At 43.8% G+C, this 15997-nt stretch overlaps 1 protein-coding gene across 1 annotated transcript in view; it reads right to left on the bottom strand.

Annotated features, from left to right (window-relative positions):
• LOC124776527 (probable ATP-dependent RNA helicase DDX46) overlaps nt 1-15997 on the bottom strand; it is a 172942-nt gene that overhangs the window by 138832 nt on the left and 18113 nt on the right. The window lies entirely within an intron of this gene.

Genomic DNA, 15997 nt, shown 5'->3' with positions numbered 1-15997 from the left:
GCAATGTCAAATGCTTACCACAACCAGCTGAAGAAGATTATGTTCTGTGATGTGAAAACAGTTGTGCTGACAGTCATAAATGGGATTTGTGTCCAGCCAACAGAAACATATACTGTGAGAATAACTATCAATGACACAACACAGGCCTTTGAATCTGTTGTTATGACATACGGTAGTGATGATGTTATTCTCAAACGAGACTTTTTGCTGCCATCAATAGCAATCATTGACTGTGAAAGATCAGAGCTCCAGACAGACGAAGATATTCCAAACAAGCACCTGTACCATAGATTGGACTGGGTGGTTGTTTGCTGTTGAAGATATTGTTATTTCACAACTGTCAACAACACATGTTCCAGTCATCAACCAAGATGCACAATTAAAATGTAAAGTTTTTGTCAAAAGCAAGAAGCTACTCATATTCACAAATAAATCTACATGCCAATGACGATTGAGAACCTTGTGGTGAAGGAGAACTCTGGATCACTAAATGTCAAGAGCAGCCACAATTCGTCCCTAAATGTATGTGGACATGAGACAGCCAGGAAGAGCAGATTAGTGTCATTAACGAAGAATCTTGTAGCACTACCACTATATGCAACGCAGGCGAGGAAGCTACTATCTAACTGCCCATAGGGTCTGGCCTGAGAGAAGAACAACACAGTGAGTAATAGCCACCCTGCATCAATTTATGGATGCCTTCAAAGGCAGTGTGGAGAAAGGGCAGCTCAAACAGCTCATGATAAAACACCAATTTGCCAGTTCAATATGGAGTGTTACTGGGTGAAACCCTTCGAATTTACGGTGCACACAACTTGCTTTACCACCTGGAATAGATGATGTGTCTTTGCTGCCTAGACAACATTATCGTTATCTCAAAGACATATGCATAACATCTAAGTTGACTGATAACCATGCTGAAGTACAAACAAACTACAGGTCTCTAACTGAATCCGAGAAAGTGCCTCTTCGTTGTATAAAAAATAAAAACCTTGGAGCACTAGTAAATGACGATTGAGTCTGTCCCAATCTGGAGAAAATAAGATCAGTCACAGGTTGTCCAACTCCTCAGCACATTAGTGATGTAAGAGGTTTTCTCACAAGGAGCTTATACTATCAGAGATTCATAAAGAACTTCGGTACCAAGGCACATCCCTTGCCATCTTTAGCAGGGAGATGCCAAATTTTCATGCAACGAAGTGCAAGAAAGATCTTTCCTTGTCTGTAAAGAGGCACTATCTTCTTCTCCAGTTCTAAAATTGTATGACAAGAATGCCGAGACAGATCTTCACACTGCTGGTAGCAGTTTTTGGATACAAGCAGTCTAGTATAAAATCGGGGTGGTACTGAAAGGGTGATAGATTACGCTTCCACAGTACTCTCCGAGTCCCAGGTGAACTACTCTACAACTGCCTCTCATTGCACACAAACCCAGTCTCTCCCATCTACTCAATCTCCCACTTCCAGCTCCACTCCCTCCAAAACCTCAAAATTCCAATCAACACAATCTGGAACCACAACACCCTAATTCAGTATTTAACCTTTCCTCCAAACCTCTCTCCCAATCCGAAACCTCTGTCCTATCCAAAGGCCTCACCTTCAGCCCCACTCCCTGATTCAACCAAACATCCCTCGTCAAAGATTTACTGTCCTACACTCGTACTCTCTGCTGGAAATATCACTTTGCCACGAAGAAAAATGATCCTAATCCTACTCTTAATGATCCAACTCCCCAGGACACTATCCAAATTGAACCCTGCCTGGAACAGTTCCGTCCTCCGTCGCAGTGGGACCCACCTCCTCTTCCTCAAAATCACCCTCTCCACACCTTCCAGGAATTTCTGACTTCCCGCCTTGCATCTCAATCCTTCTTAAAAAATCCTTAATCCTACTCCCAACATCACCACTGCTGAAGCCCAGGCTATCCGTGATCTGAAGGCTGACCGATCCATCGTCATTCTTCCGACAGACAAGGGTTCCACGACAGTGGTACTTAATGGTCGGGAGTATGTGGCTGAGGGACTGCGTCAGCTTTCAGACAACACCACATACAAAGTTTGCCAAGGTAATCCCATTCCCTATGTCCAGGCGGAGCTTCAAGGAATCCTCAGAACCTTAGGCCCCCTGCAAAACCTTTCACCTGACTCCATCAACCTCCTGACCCCACCGACACCCCGCACCTTCTTCCTAAAATTCACAAACCCAATCATCCCGGTCGCCCCATTGTAGCTGGTTACCAAGCCCCCACAGAACGTATCTCTGCCTACGTAGATCAACACCTTCAACCCATTACATGCAGTCTCCCATCCTTGATCAAAGACACCAACCACTTTCTCGAACGCCTGGAATCCTTACCCAATTTGTTTCCCCCCGGAAACCATCCTTGTAACCATTGATGCCACTTCCTTATACACAAATATTCCGCACATCCAGGGCCTCGCTGCGATGGAGCATTTCCTTTCACGCCGATCACCTGCCACCCTACCTAAAACCTCTTTCCTCATTACCTTAGCCAGCTTCATCCTGACCCACAACTTCTTCACTTTTGAAGGCCAGACATATCAACAATTAAAGTGAACAGCCATGGGTACCAGGATGGCCCCCTCGTACGCCAACCTATTCATGGGTCGCCTAGAGGAAGCCTTCTTGGTTACCCAGGCCCGGCAACCCAAAGTTTGGTACAGATTTATTGATGACATCTTCATGATCTGGACTCACAGTGAAGAAGAACTCCGGAATTTCCTCTCCAACCTCAACTCCTTTGGTTCCATCAGATTCACCTGGTCCTACTCCAAATCCCATGCCACTTTCCTTGACATTGACCTCCATCTGTCCAATGGCCAGCTTCACACGTCCGCCCACATCAAACCCACCAACAAGCAACAGCACCTCCATTATGACAGCTGCCACCCATTCCACATCAAACGGTCCCTTCCCTACAGCCTAGGTCTTCGTAGCAAACGAATCTGCTCCAGTCCGGAATCCCTGAACCATTACACCAACAACCTGACAACAGCTTTCGCATCCCGTAACTACCCTCCCGACCTGGTACAGAAGCAAATAACCAGAGCCACTTCCTCATCCCCTCAAACCCAGAACCTCCCACAGAAGAACCACAAAAGTGCCCCACTTGTGACAGGATACTTTCCGGGACTGGACTAGACTCTGAATGTGGCTCTCCAGCAGGGATACGACCTCCTCAAATCCTGCCCTGAAATGAGATCCATCCTTCATGAAATCCTCCCCACTCCACCAAGAGTGTCTTTCTGCCGTCCACCTAACCTTCGTAACCTGTTAGTTCATCCCTATGAAATCCCCAAACCACCTTCCCTACCCTTTGGCTCATATCCTTGTAACCGCCCCCGGTGTAAAACCTGTCCCATGCACCCTCCCACCACCACCTACTCCAGTCCTGTAACCCGGAAGGTGTACACGATCAAAGGCACAGCCACATGTAAAAGCACCCACGTGATTTACCAACTGACCTGCCTACACTGTGATGCATTCTATGTGGGAATAACCAGCAACAAACTGTCCATTCGCATGAATGGACACAGGCAGACAGTGTTTGTTTGTAATGAGGATCACCCTGTGGCTAAACATGCCTTGGTGCACGGCCAGCACTTCTTGGCACAGTGTTACACCGTCCGGGTTATCTGGATACTTCCCACCAACACCAACCTATCCGAACTCCGGAGATGGGAACTTGCTCTTCAATATATCTTCTCTTCCCGTTACCCACCAGGCCTCAATCTCCGCTAATTTCAAGTTGCCGCCACTCATACCTCACCTGTCATTCAACATCTTTGCCTCTGCACTTCCGCCTCGACTGACATCTCTCTCCAAACTCTTTGTCTTTAAATATGTCTGCTTGTGTCTGTATATGTGTGGATGGATATGTGTGTGTGTGTGTGTGTGTGTGTGTGTGTGTGTGTGTGTGTGCGAGTGTATACCCGTCCTTTTTTCCCCCTAAGGTAAGTCTTTCCGCTCCCGGGATTGGAATGACTCCTTACCCTCTCCCTTAAACCACACATCCTTTCGTCTTTCCCTCTCCTTCCCTCTTTCCTGATGAGGCAACAGTTTGTTGCGAAAGCTTGAATTTTGTGTGTTTGTTTGTTTGTGTGTCTATCGACCTGCCAGCACTTTCGTTTGGTAAGTCACATCATCTTTGTTTTTAGATATATTTTTCCCACGTGGAATGTTTCCCTCTATTTTTATATATATATATATATATATATATATATATATATATATATATAAGTGGGAAAAATATATCTAAAAAGAAAGATGATGAAACTTACCAAACAAAAGCGCTGGCAGGTCGATAGACACACAAACAAACACAAACATACACACAAAATTCTAGCTTTCGCAACCAATGGTTGCCTCGTCAGGAAAGAGGGAAGGAGAAGGAAAGACAAAAGGATATGGGTTTTAAGGGAGAGGGTAAGGAGTCATTCCAATCCCCGGGAGCGGAAAGACTTACCTTAGGGGGAAAAAAGGACAGGTATACACTCGCACACACACACACATATCCATCCACACATACACAGACACAAGCAGACATTTGTAAAGGCAAAGAGTTTGGGCAGAGATGTCAGTCGGGGCGGATGTACAGAGGCAAAGATGAAGTTGAAAGACAGGTGAGGTATGAGCGACGGCAAATTGAAATTAGAAATTAGCGGAGATTGAGGCCTGGCGGATAGCGAGAAGAAAGGATATGCTGAAGGGCAAGTTCCCATCTCCGGAGTTCTGACAGGTTGGTGTTAGTGGGCTCCTACCCCTGTAACCGCCCCCGGTGTAAAACCTGTCCCATGCACCCTCCCACCACCACCTATTCCAGTCCTGTAACCCGGAAGGTGTACACGATCAAAGGCAGAGCCACGTGTGAAAGCACCCACGTGATTTACCAACTGACCTGCCTACACTGTGAAGCGTTCTATGTGGGAATGACCAGCAACAAACTGTCCATTCGCATGAATGGACACAGGCAGACAGTGTTTGTTGGTAATGAGGATCACCCTGTGGCTAAACATGCCTTGGTGCACGGCCAGCACATCTTGGCACAGTGTTACACCGTCCGGGTTATCTGGATACTTCCCACTAACACCAACCTGTCAGAACTCCGGAGATGGGAACTTGCCCTTCAGCATATCCTTTCTTCTCGCTATCCGCCAGGCCTCAATCTCCGCTAATTTCTAATTTCAATTTGCCGCCGCTCATACCTCACCTGTCTTTCAACTTCATCTTTGCCTCTGTACATCCGCCCCGACTGACATCTCTGCCCAAACTCTTTGCCTTTACAAATGTCTGCTTGTGTCTGTGTATGTGTGGATGGATATGTGTGTGTGTGCGCGAGTGTATACCTGTCCTTTTTTCCCCCTAAGGTAAGTCTTTCCGCTCCCGGGATTGGAATGACTCCTTACCCTCTCCCTTAAAACCCATATCCTTTTGTCTTTCCTTCTCCTTCCCTCTTTCCTGACGAGGCAACCATTGGTTGCGAAAGCTAGAATTTTGTGTGTATGTTTGTGTTTGTTTGTGTGTCTATCGACCTGCCAGCGCTTTTGTTTGGTAAGTTTCATCATCTTTCTTTTTAGATATATATATATATATATAAGAAACAAAGATGATGTGACTTACCATACGAACTGGCAGGTCAATAGAAACACAAACAGACACATACATACACACAAAATTCAAGCTTTTGCAACAAACTGTTGCCTCATCAGGAAAGAGGGAAGGAGAGGGAAAGACGAAAGGAAGTGGGTTTTAAGGGAGAGGGTAAGGAGTCATTCCAATCCCGGGAGCGGAAAGACTTACCTTAGGGGGAAAAAAGGGCGGGTATACACTCGCGCGCGCGCACACACACACACACACACACACACACATATCCATCTACACATATACAGACACGAGCAGACATATTTAAAGGCAAAGAGTTTGGGCAGAGATGTCAGTCGAGGCGGAAGTGCAGAGGCAAAGATGATGTTGAATGACAGGTGAGGTATGAGTGGCGGCAACTTGAAATTAGCGGAGATTGAGGTCTGGTGGGTAACGGGAAGAGAGGATATATTGAAGAGTGAGTTCCCATCTCCGGAGTTCGGATAGGTTGGTGTTGGTGGGAAGTATCCAGATAACCCGGACGGTGTAACACTGTGCCAAGATGTGCTGGCCGTGCACCAAGGCATGTTTAGCCACAGGGTGATCCTCATTACCAACAAACACTGTCTGCCTGTGTCCATTCATGCGAGTGGACCGTTTGTTGCTGGTCATTTCCACATAGAATGCATCACAGTCTAGGCAGGTCAGTTGGTAAATCACGTGGGTGCTTTCACATGTGGCTCTGCCTTTGATCGTGTACACCTTCCGGGTTACAGGACTGGAGTGGGTGGTGGTGGGAGGGTGCATGGGGCAGGTTTTACACCGGGGGCGGTTACAAGGATAGGAGCCAGAGGGTAGGGAAGGTGGTTTGGGGATTTCATAGGGATGAACTAACACGTTACGAAGGTTAAGTGGACGGCGGAAAGACACTCTTGGTGGAGTGGGGAGGATTTCATGAAGGATGGATCTCATTTCAGGGCAGGATTTGAGGAAGTCGTATCCCTGCTGGAGAGCCACATTCAGAGTCTAGTCCAGTCCCGGAAAGTATCCTGTCACAAGTGGGGCATTTTTGTGGTTCTTCTGTGGGGGATTATGGGTAGAGGGGATGAGGAAGTGGCTCTGATTATTTGCTTCTGTACCAGGTCGGGAGGGTAGTTACGGGATGCGAACGCTGTTGTCAGGTTGTTGGTGTAATGGTTCAGGGATTCCAGACTGGAGCAGATTCGTTTGCCACGAAGACCTAGGTTGTAGGGAAGGGACCGTTTGATGTGGAATGGGTGGCAGCTGTCATAATGGAGGTACTGTTGCTTGTTGGTGGGTTTGATGTGGACGGACGTGTGAAGCTGGCCATTGGACAGGTGGAGGTCAACGTCAAGGAAAGTGGCATGGGATTTGGAGTAGGACCAGGTGAATCTGATGGAACCAAAGGAGTTGAGGTTGGAGAGGAAATTCTGGAGTTCTTCTTCACTGTGAGTCCAGATCATGAAGATGTCATCAATAAATCTGTACCAAACTTTGGGTTGGCAGGCCTGGGTAACCAAGAAGGCTTCCTCTAAGCGATCCATGAATAGGTTGGCGTACGAGGGGGCCATCCTGGTACCCATGGCTGGTCCCTTTAATTGTTGTGTTTCTATTGACCAGCCAGCACTTTCGTATGGTAAGTCACATCATCTTTGTTTTTAAATATATTTGTCCCGCGTGGAATGTTTCCCTCTATTTTATATATATAAACCAAGACGATGTGACTTACCAAACGAAAGTGCTGGCACGTCGATAGACACACAAACATACACACAAAATTCAAGCTTTCTCAACAAACTGTTGCCTCATCAGGAAAGAGGGAAGGAGAGAGAAAGACAAAAGGATGTGGGTTTTAAGGGAGAGGGTAAGGAGTCATTCCAATCCCGGGAGCGGGAAGACTTACCTTAGGGGGAAAAAGGGCTAACGGAAGTGGAAATAAAGTGAAAGTTATTAGAACTAGCCGAAATGGTTGTTTAATACGTGAAAGCAGCTGTTATTGAACTAGAAACGGTGGATTTTATAGCAGCGGCAGTGTTGAAAGCGGAAAATAAAATTTTTATGGTTATGGTTTGGAAGTGGTTTACGTATTATTGAGTATATATAGGCGGGATAAAATTGTATAGTAGATTACGGTAAAAAGGGGAAGGTGAATACAAAGTGAGACTACTGGTAAAAACAGAAGGGGAAAATAAAGAGAAAAAGACGACAGGAAATATTTTGAAATGCAACAGCAACAATAACAAACTTAATTGTTGGGTTCAAATTAATGATATGGTTATAATAGAGGGAAACATTCCACGTAGGAAAAATATATCTAAAAACAAAGATGATGCGACTTACCAAATGAAAGTGCTGGCAGGTCGACAGACACACAAACAAACACAAACATACACACAAAATTCAAGCTTTCGCAACATACTGTTGCCTCATCAGGAAAGAGGGAAGGAGAGGGAAAGACTAAAGGATGTGGGTTTTAAGGGAGAGGGTAAGGAGTCATTCCAATCCCGGGAGCGGAAAGACTTACCTTAGGGGGAAAGTCTGAAATTCATATTTCTACTTAATTGTACTTTCTTCGCTGAAGACCAAGGTAAGTCTTTCCGCTCCCGGGATTGGAATGACTCCTTGCCCTCTCCCTTAAAACCCACATCCTTTCGTCTTTCCCTCTCCTTCCCTCTTTCCTGTCAAAGCAACCGTTGGTTGCGAAAGCTAGAATTTTGTGTGTTTGTTTGTGTGTCTATCGACCTGCCAGCGCTATCTTTTGATAAGTCACGTCATATATATATATATATATATATATATATATATATATATATATATACACACACACACACACACACACACACACACACACACACACACACACAACAATGTACATGTTTTCTGTAAAAACAACTGTTGTTGTTGTTGTGGTCTTCAGTCCTGAGACTGGTTTGATGCAGCTCTCCATGCTACTCTATCCTGTGCAAGCTTTTTCATCTCCCAGTACTTACTGCAACCTACATCCTTCTGAATCTGCTTAGTGTATTCATCTCTTGGTCTCCCCCTACGATTTTTACCCTCCACGCTGCCCTCCAATACTAAATTGGTGATCCCTTGATGCCTCAGAACATGTCCTACCAACCGATCCCTTCTTCTGGTCAAGTTGTGCCACAAACTTCTCTTCTCCCCAATCCTATTCAATACTTCCTCATTAGTTATGTGATCCACCCATCTAATCTTCAGCATTCTTCTGTAGCACCACATTTCGAAAGCTTCTATTCTCTTCTTGTCCAAACTATTTATCGTCCATGTTTCACTTCCATACATGGCTACACTCCATACGAATACTTTCAGAAATGACTTCCTGACACTTAAATCAATACTGGATGTTAACAAATTTCTCTTCTTCAGAAACGCTTTCCTCGCCATTGCCAGCCTACATTTTATATCCTCTCTACTTCGACCATCATCAGTTATTTTGCTCCCCAAATAGCAAAACTCCTTTACTACTTTAAGTGCCTAATTTCCTAATCTAATTCCCTCAGCATCACCCGACTTAATTAGACTACATTCCATTATCCTTGTTTTGCTTTTGTTGATGTTCATCTTATATCCTCCTTTCAAGACACTGTCCATTCCATTCAACTGCTCTTCCAAGTCCTTTGCTGTCTCTGACAGAATTACAATGTCATCGGCGAACCTCAAAGTTTTTATTTCTTCTCCATGAATTTTAATACCCACTCCGAATTTTTCTTTTGTTTCCTTTACTGCTAGCTCAATATACAGATTGAACAACATCGGGGACAGGCTACAACCCTGTCTTACTCCCTTCCCAACCACTGCTTCCCTTTCATGTCCCTCGACTCTTATAACTGCCATCTGGTTTCTGTACAAATTGTAAATAGCCTTTCGCTCCCTGTATTTTACCCCTGCCACCTTTAGAATTTGAAAGAGAGTATTCCAGTCAACATTGTCAAAAGCTTTCTCTAAGTCTACAAATGCTAGAAACGTAGGTTTGCCTTTCCTTAATCTTTCTTCTAAGATAAGTCGTAAGGTCAGTATTGCCTCACGTGTTCCAGTATTTCTACGGAATCCAAACTGATCTTCCCCGAGGTTGGCTTCTACTAGTTTTTCCATTCGTCTGTAAAGAATTCGTGTTAGTATTTTGCAGCTGTGACTTATTAAGCTGATAGTTCAGTAATTTTCACATCTGTCAACACCTGCTTTCTTTGGGATTGGAATTATTATATTCTTCTTGAAGTCTGAGGGTATTTCGCCTGTTTCATACATCTTGCTCACCAGATGGTAGAGTTTTGTCAGGACTGGCTCTCCCACGGCCGTCAGTAGTTCCAATGGAATATTGTCTACTCCGGGGGCCTTGTTTCGACTCAGGTCTTTCAGTGCTCTGTCAAACTCTTCACGCAGTATCGTATCTCCCATTTCATCTTCATCTACATCCTTTTCCATTTCCATAATATTGTCCTCAAGTACATCGCCCTTGTATAGACCCTCTATATACTCCTTCCACCTTTCTGCTTTCCCTTCTTTGCTTAGAACTGGGTTACCATCTGAGCTCTTGATATTCATACAAGTCGTTCTCTTATCTCCAAAGGTCTCTTTAATTTTCCTGTAGGCGGTATCTATCTTACCCCTAGTGAGATAGGCCTCTACATCCTTACATTTGTCCTCTAGCCATCCCTGCTTAGCCATTTTGCACTTCCTGTCGATATCATTTTTGAGACGTTTGTATTCCTTTTTGCCTGTTTCACTTACTGCATTTTTATATTTTCTCCTTTCATCAATTAAATTCAATATTTCTTCTGTTACCCACGGATTTCTACTAGCCCTCGTCTTTTTACCTACTTGATCCTCTGCTGCCTTCACTACTTCATCCCTCAAAGCTACCCATTCTTCTTCTACTGTATTTATTTCCCCCATTCCTGTCAATTGCTCCCTTATGCTCTCCCTGAATCTCTGTACAACCTCTGGTTCTTTTAGTTTATCCAGGTCCCATCTCCTTAAATTCCCACCTTTTTGCAGTTTCTTCAGTTTTAATCTACAGGTCATAACCAATAGATTGTGATCAGAGTCCACATCTGCCCCTGGAAATGTCTTACAATTTAAAACCTGGTTCCTAAATCTCTGTCTTACCATTATATAATCTATCTGAAACCTTTTAGTATCAACTAGAGGAATGAAAATGTTGTGCTGTGCTGTGAAAATGCGCAGATTGTTTCCTTTCTCACAGTCAGTTTTAACTACAGTAGCAAAGCATTTAAACCATTAGAGAAATTGTTTCTCCTGTGTACTTAATAAAAGTGTGGAGTGTCTGTGATTACCGCCAAAACTCTTCAATAGTGAATTTTGCTGCCCCATGGGGGTTAATGGGTTACATGGTGTGGTAACCTTCCATCACCCATCCATGAAGAAGGTTTTGTTATGGGAACTATAGGAATTAGTTATGAAGATATGAGTGTCTAAAGAGGGCATCGCACAAATGGGCTTCTTACAAGAAGATGGTGAAGCAGCTTGGAACTGAATGCCATAGTGGCCCAGGGTGGCCAGAATGTTCCTTCTAGATGGTTAGAGAATGTCGTAGAATCTTCTAGATCTCTGATGTAATCCAGAATTAACAGGCGCTGCATTACTCACGCATTATGAACATCTTTGGCAAATGTTTCCAATTATTCCAAAATCATCACCAGCAGATGAAATGAATGCATGTTTGAAGAGAACATTTCTTTGGTCTTGAGCGAAGAAAGTACAATTAAGTAGAAATATGAATTTCAGATTTTCAAGAACGAAGAAGCAAAACACTTTGATGAAAACTCTTACAATTTAGTGAAAGCACTCACCCAAGTCATTGTGCAACTGGCCACACTGAACTTACAAATCTTTTATGTAACACTGTCACCATTTCAAATGAATTAATAAATAAAGCTCCCATCAATCTTCAAAATTATTCAAGTTGGTTTTGTGAAAGACCCAGTTTGACAACTAACGATGTTGGAAAAGACAGCATACATACAGCAACAAATTGGTTTTCTGTGAATGGTCTCACCCTCAATTTTAAAAAGACACAACATATGCAGTTCTGTAGATCTAGAGGTACTACACCAAAAGTGTAACAAATGTGAGGAAATAATACATTGGGTGGAAACTTCAAAATTCTCAGGTATCCATATAGGTGAGAATTTAAACTCAAAAAAGCACGTTTTGGAATTCCTAAAACAAGTTAGTTCAGCCCCATTTGCACTTAGAATTATTGCACATCTCAGGTAGGGGGTGGGGGTGGGGGAGAGGGGGGAATCAAAAAGTTCACATACTGTGAATATTTTCATTCAATAGTGTCATATGGAATAATATTCTGTTGTAACTCATCTTTAAGAAAGAAAGTCTTCATTGTCCAAAAAGATGCTGTAAGAATTAATAACCCACCATCATCTTGTAGACATCGGTTTAACAATTTAAGCATTCTGAGTAATGCTTCTCAGTATTTTTATTCCCTCATAACGGTTGTTGTAAACAACCCACAACAGTTCAAAAGGAACAACGATGCACATAACTACAATACCAGAAGGAAAAATGACATTCATTACTCCATGCTAACTAATACTACTTCCACTTGGTATAAGAATTTCTATTGTCGTAATGTGTAAAAGGTAGCAGGTAGGAACTGCTTACTCACATATGCATATTTAATAATAATACTACTAACTAACCAACCAATTATTTTAGCAGCAAGAAATCAAGTAGTTGATTACATTAACTTAAAAATTCAAAACAAGAAATGGTCTTGAATACTTATCAAACAATAGGATTGAAGCGAAAATAATATTAAGGTAAGATGAAAGGAAAACTGCATTTATTCTGAAGTTTCCACTGAATATAGTGAAAAGTTTTCTTTCACTAAATTAAATACAGCTGTATTGAGAACTGATGATTTAATATAGGATTGTAATTTCTGTATTTAAAGGTTGACATTAAAACTGGCCACGTCCGAGGAAGGTCTCAAACTGTGAGGATTCCAAACAAACTTAAATATGTATATACAGTAGATAGTTCATCCATTCCAGGAACAGAGAATCTTGGTGATTTCTGACTATTATCTATATCAACACTGAGAAGCTATCAGCTATAGGATTTCCAAGACTTTCAAGAATGTTTCAATCACAAGTTAAAATTTATTGTGTATTTCGCAGTTGCTACTGTAATTTCTGAGAAAATGGGGAGTTAACAGATGGACAAACAGACAGGGAACAAAGTGATGTTATGTGGGTTCCAATGTTACCCAGTGAGGTACAGAACACTAAAAAACCACCAACCGCAAATCATTGGTTTTTGTGTCGGGTGCTACCTTGATTCCCCTGTCATGTACTATAGCGAATGTGAGGTGATAGCTGTTGTGTTTCTGTAGATATGAGTGTTTGAAGTTTTCACTATCAGATTGTGGTGGTCACGAGACAACTCTGTCTCTTTCACATCAATGTATAAGGGGCATTCAAATGAAACCCGGTCACTAGACTAAAGTAACGGTAATGATTTTATTAACACAAAAATGAATTTATACACAGTAAACATACTCAAAAATAGTCACCAAAACTGTTGGCACATTTATCCCATTGCAACACTAGCCGGTCGATTCCATCCTTGAAGAAGCTAATAGGCCTGGACCCAGTGACACACTTCATTGTCCGTTGCAAATTGATGTCTGCGAACAGCTTGTTTTCGAGGTCCAAACACATGAAAGTCACACGGTGAAAGGTTGGGAATGTATGGTGGATGTTCCAGCATTTCCCACTGAAACTGCCGCAATGCCGTCTTCACCGCATTGTCTGTGTGCAGGCGGGCATTGTTATGCAGGAGGATAACGCCACTGGACAACATGCCTTGGCATTTCGACTTAATACCTCATCTAAGGTTCTGTAAAGTGGCTTGATAATGCTGGGCATTGATGGTGGTTCCCCTTTCCAGGACCTTGACAAGAAGTGGCCCCTTGTGGTCAAAAAAGGACATCATGACCTTACCATAACTGGTGCACATGGCCTTTGATTTCTTTGGAGGTAGTGTTTCCATTGCTTGCTCTGGTGCTTGCTTTTTGGTTCAAAATGGTGACACCATGTTTTGTCACCTGTGACAATATGCGACAGAAAGCTGTATTCATCCTCATGTTGCAGATGACTCAAAGACAGCACCATTCGAGTATTGCACTGTTCGGCGGTCAGTTGGTAGGGAACCCACTGGGCCCAGGTTTTCAAACATTCAAGTGTTGATGCATTAGGGTGTGGGAGGTGCCCCCGCTAATACCCAGTAACTGATCAATCTCGTCCACAGTGATTCTGTGGTTGTCCAAGACTAAAGCATTCACTTCCACAACCATTTCTGGTGTGATGACACGATGAGCCTGTCCAGGACTCGCGCCCCTCAAGGAATCGTTTGTGCCATTCCCCAATAACTGATAGACTCAGACTTTATTCACTGTACAGAGCCTTCTTCCGTCGACACATTTCACGGCCTCCAACTCCTTCCACAGCTAAAAACTGAATCTCTCATTGTTGTTCCTGTTTACTTGCCTGCATGTTTGGTAGCGGATGACGACTTGTGCGACCACCTTCTCTTTGGCATGAAACCACACTGGCGCTATGTAACATCATACGGTGCACACGTGTCAGTTTCTCTACCAATAGATGGCACCACCATACCCGCAGTTACATGGTGCCACCTTACATGTCAGGCATAGGTAGATGCACTGACCAGGTTCCATTTGAATGAACCTCATATATTTTAATGGAAAAAGTTCAAGATTTATCTGCATTACAAAGCATTTATGAATATTTCTGAGTGTTGATAAATATTTTGAATGTCCTAAATTATTCTCAAATGGTCTAGATTTTACAATGTTATAGAAAGGTCTGGAATTTTTTTTAACATTCCCAAATGTTTCCGAATGATCTCAGTATTCTGTAAAGAAGTGAGTAGCATGGTATTTTGTTTCAAATTATGGCACTGTTGAATACTTCAGTGTGTTATGTCCTGCGACTAGTGCTAGAGTGCCAAGTGTTGTGCTGCTATGCATGCGTGTTTGAATTTGTCGCCAACTGTATCAGTGTGGGCTGTCTGCTGGAGACCACCTGTGGGAGGTATGCGTACAGCTGGAGGCCACCTGTAAGAGACATGCGCACAGTGAAGTGGTTCGTTCAAATGGCTCTGAGCACTATAGGATTTAACTTCTGAGGACATGTCCCCTAGAAGTTAGAACTGCTTAAACCTAACTAACCTAAGGACATCACACACATCCATGCCTGAGGCAGGATTCGAACCTGCGACCGTCGCGGTCGCACGGTTCCAGACTGTAGCACCTAGAACTGCTCGGCCACTCCGGCCGACCACAGTGAAGTCTCCACCCCACCACCTACCAGTGCTCACGCATATATATGCACGGCGCAGTGCTAACCGGCTCTCTTGTGTGTCTTTCCAGTGTGCTGTTCACTTTAGTGTGCTGTGCCATGTTACGTGTGGGTTCATGGGAGGCTGTTGACTGTTGTGGTCTAGTGCTTCTTGAATAAAGCCTCATTTGGGTTACCCTAGCCACCAATTGTGCAGCAAAATAGCTCACAACAGACGGAGTGTGCTCCCTGCCGTCGTTGGATAAGCAGCTGCAGCAGCAAGTCGTATACTCCTAGCTCACTCATTTGCTACATAGTTTAATTCTTAATTTCTTTGCGTGTTTTTGGTACTTGCATTGTTTAATTCATAAATTTCGGGCGTATTATAGTATTTGAGAGTTGTAGCATCGCGTTTTAGTACCTGAATAGTGTAAAATCGCGTAGTCTCCTTCCGCCGCCGAGCAGTGTGCCAGCAGTGCGCAAGTAGCAGCATTACTGCATTTACTAGGCAATCTTATATTTTAATAACCGTTTAAATTTTGTGTCGATTTGTTTGCACTCTCTGTAGATTAGTTCAGACGTTCTTTGCACAACAGTTTTTAGCATGGATAGGGACTGCAACTGCTGTGTTCGGATGCGGGCTGAGTTGGCATCCCTTCGCTCCCAGCTTCAGGCAGTGTTGGCTTCGGTCACACAGCTTGAGGCTGTTGCCAATGGGCATCACTGTGGGGTTCCGGATGGGGGTTTGTCGGGGACGGCCAGCTCGTCCCACGCATCCCCCGATCGGACTACGACTGTGGTTGCCCGGGATACTGCCCGCATTGAGGCTGATCCCTCACCTGTGGTAGAGTGGGAGGTCGTCTCAAGGTGTGGCAGGGGGCGAAAGACATTCCGGAGGGCTGAACGGAAGACCTCTCCAGTTTGTCTGACGAACCGGTTTCAGGCTCTGTCTCAGGCTGATACTGATCTTCGGCCTGACATGGCTGCTTGTCCTGTTCCAGAGGTTGCCC

Source organism: Schistocerca piceifrons, chromosome 2 (assembly GCF_021461385.2).
Source record: "Schistocerca piceifrons isolate TAMUIC-IGC-003096 chromosome 2, iqSchPice1.1, whole genome shotgun sequence".
Classification (NCBI taxonomy): domain Eukaryota; kingdom Metazoa; phylum Arthropoda; class Insecta; order Orthoptera; family Acrididae; genus Schistocerca; species Schistocerca piceifrons.
Note: the sequence above shows the minus strand (reverse complement) of the source record. Positions and strands in the feature narration are given on the sequence as shown.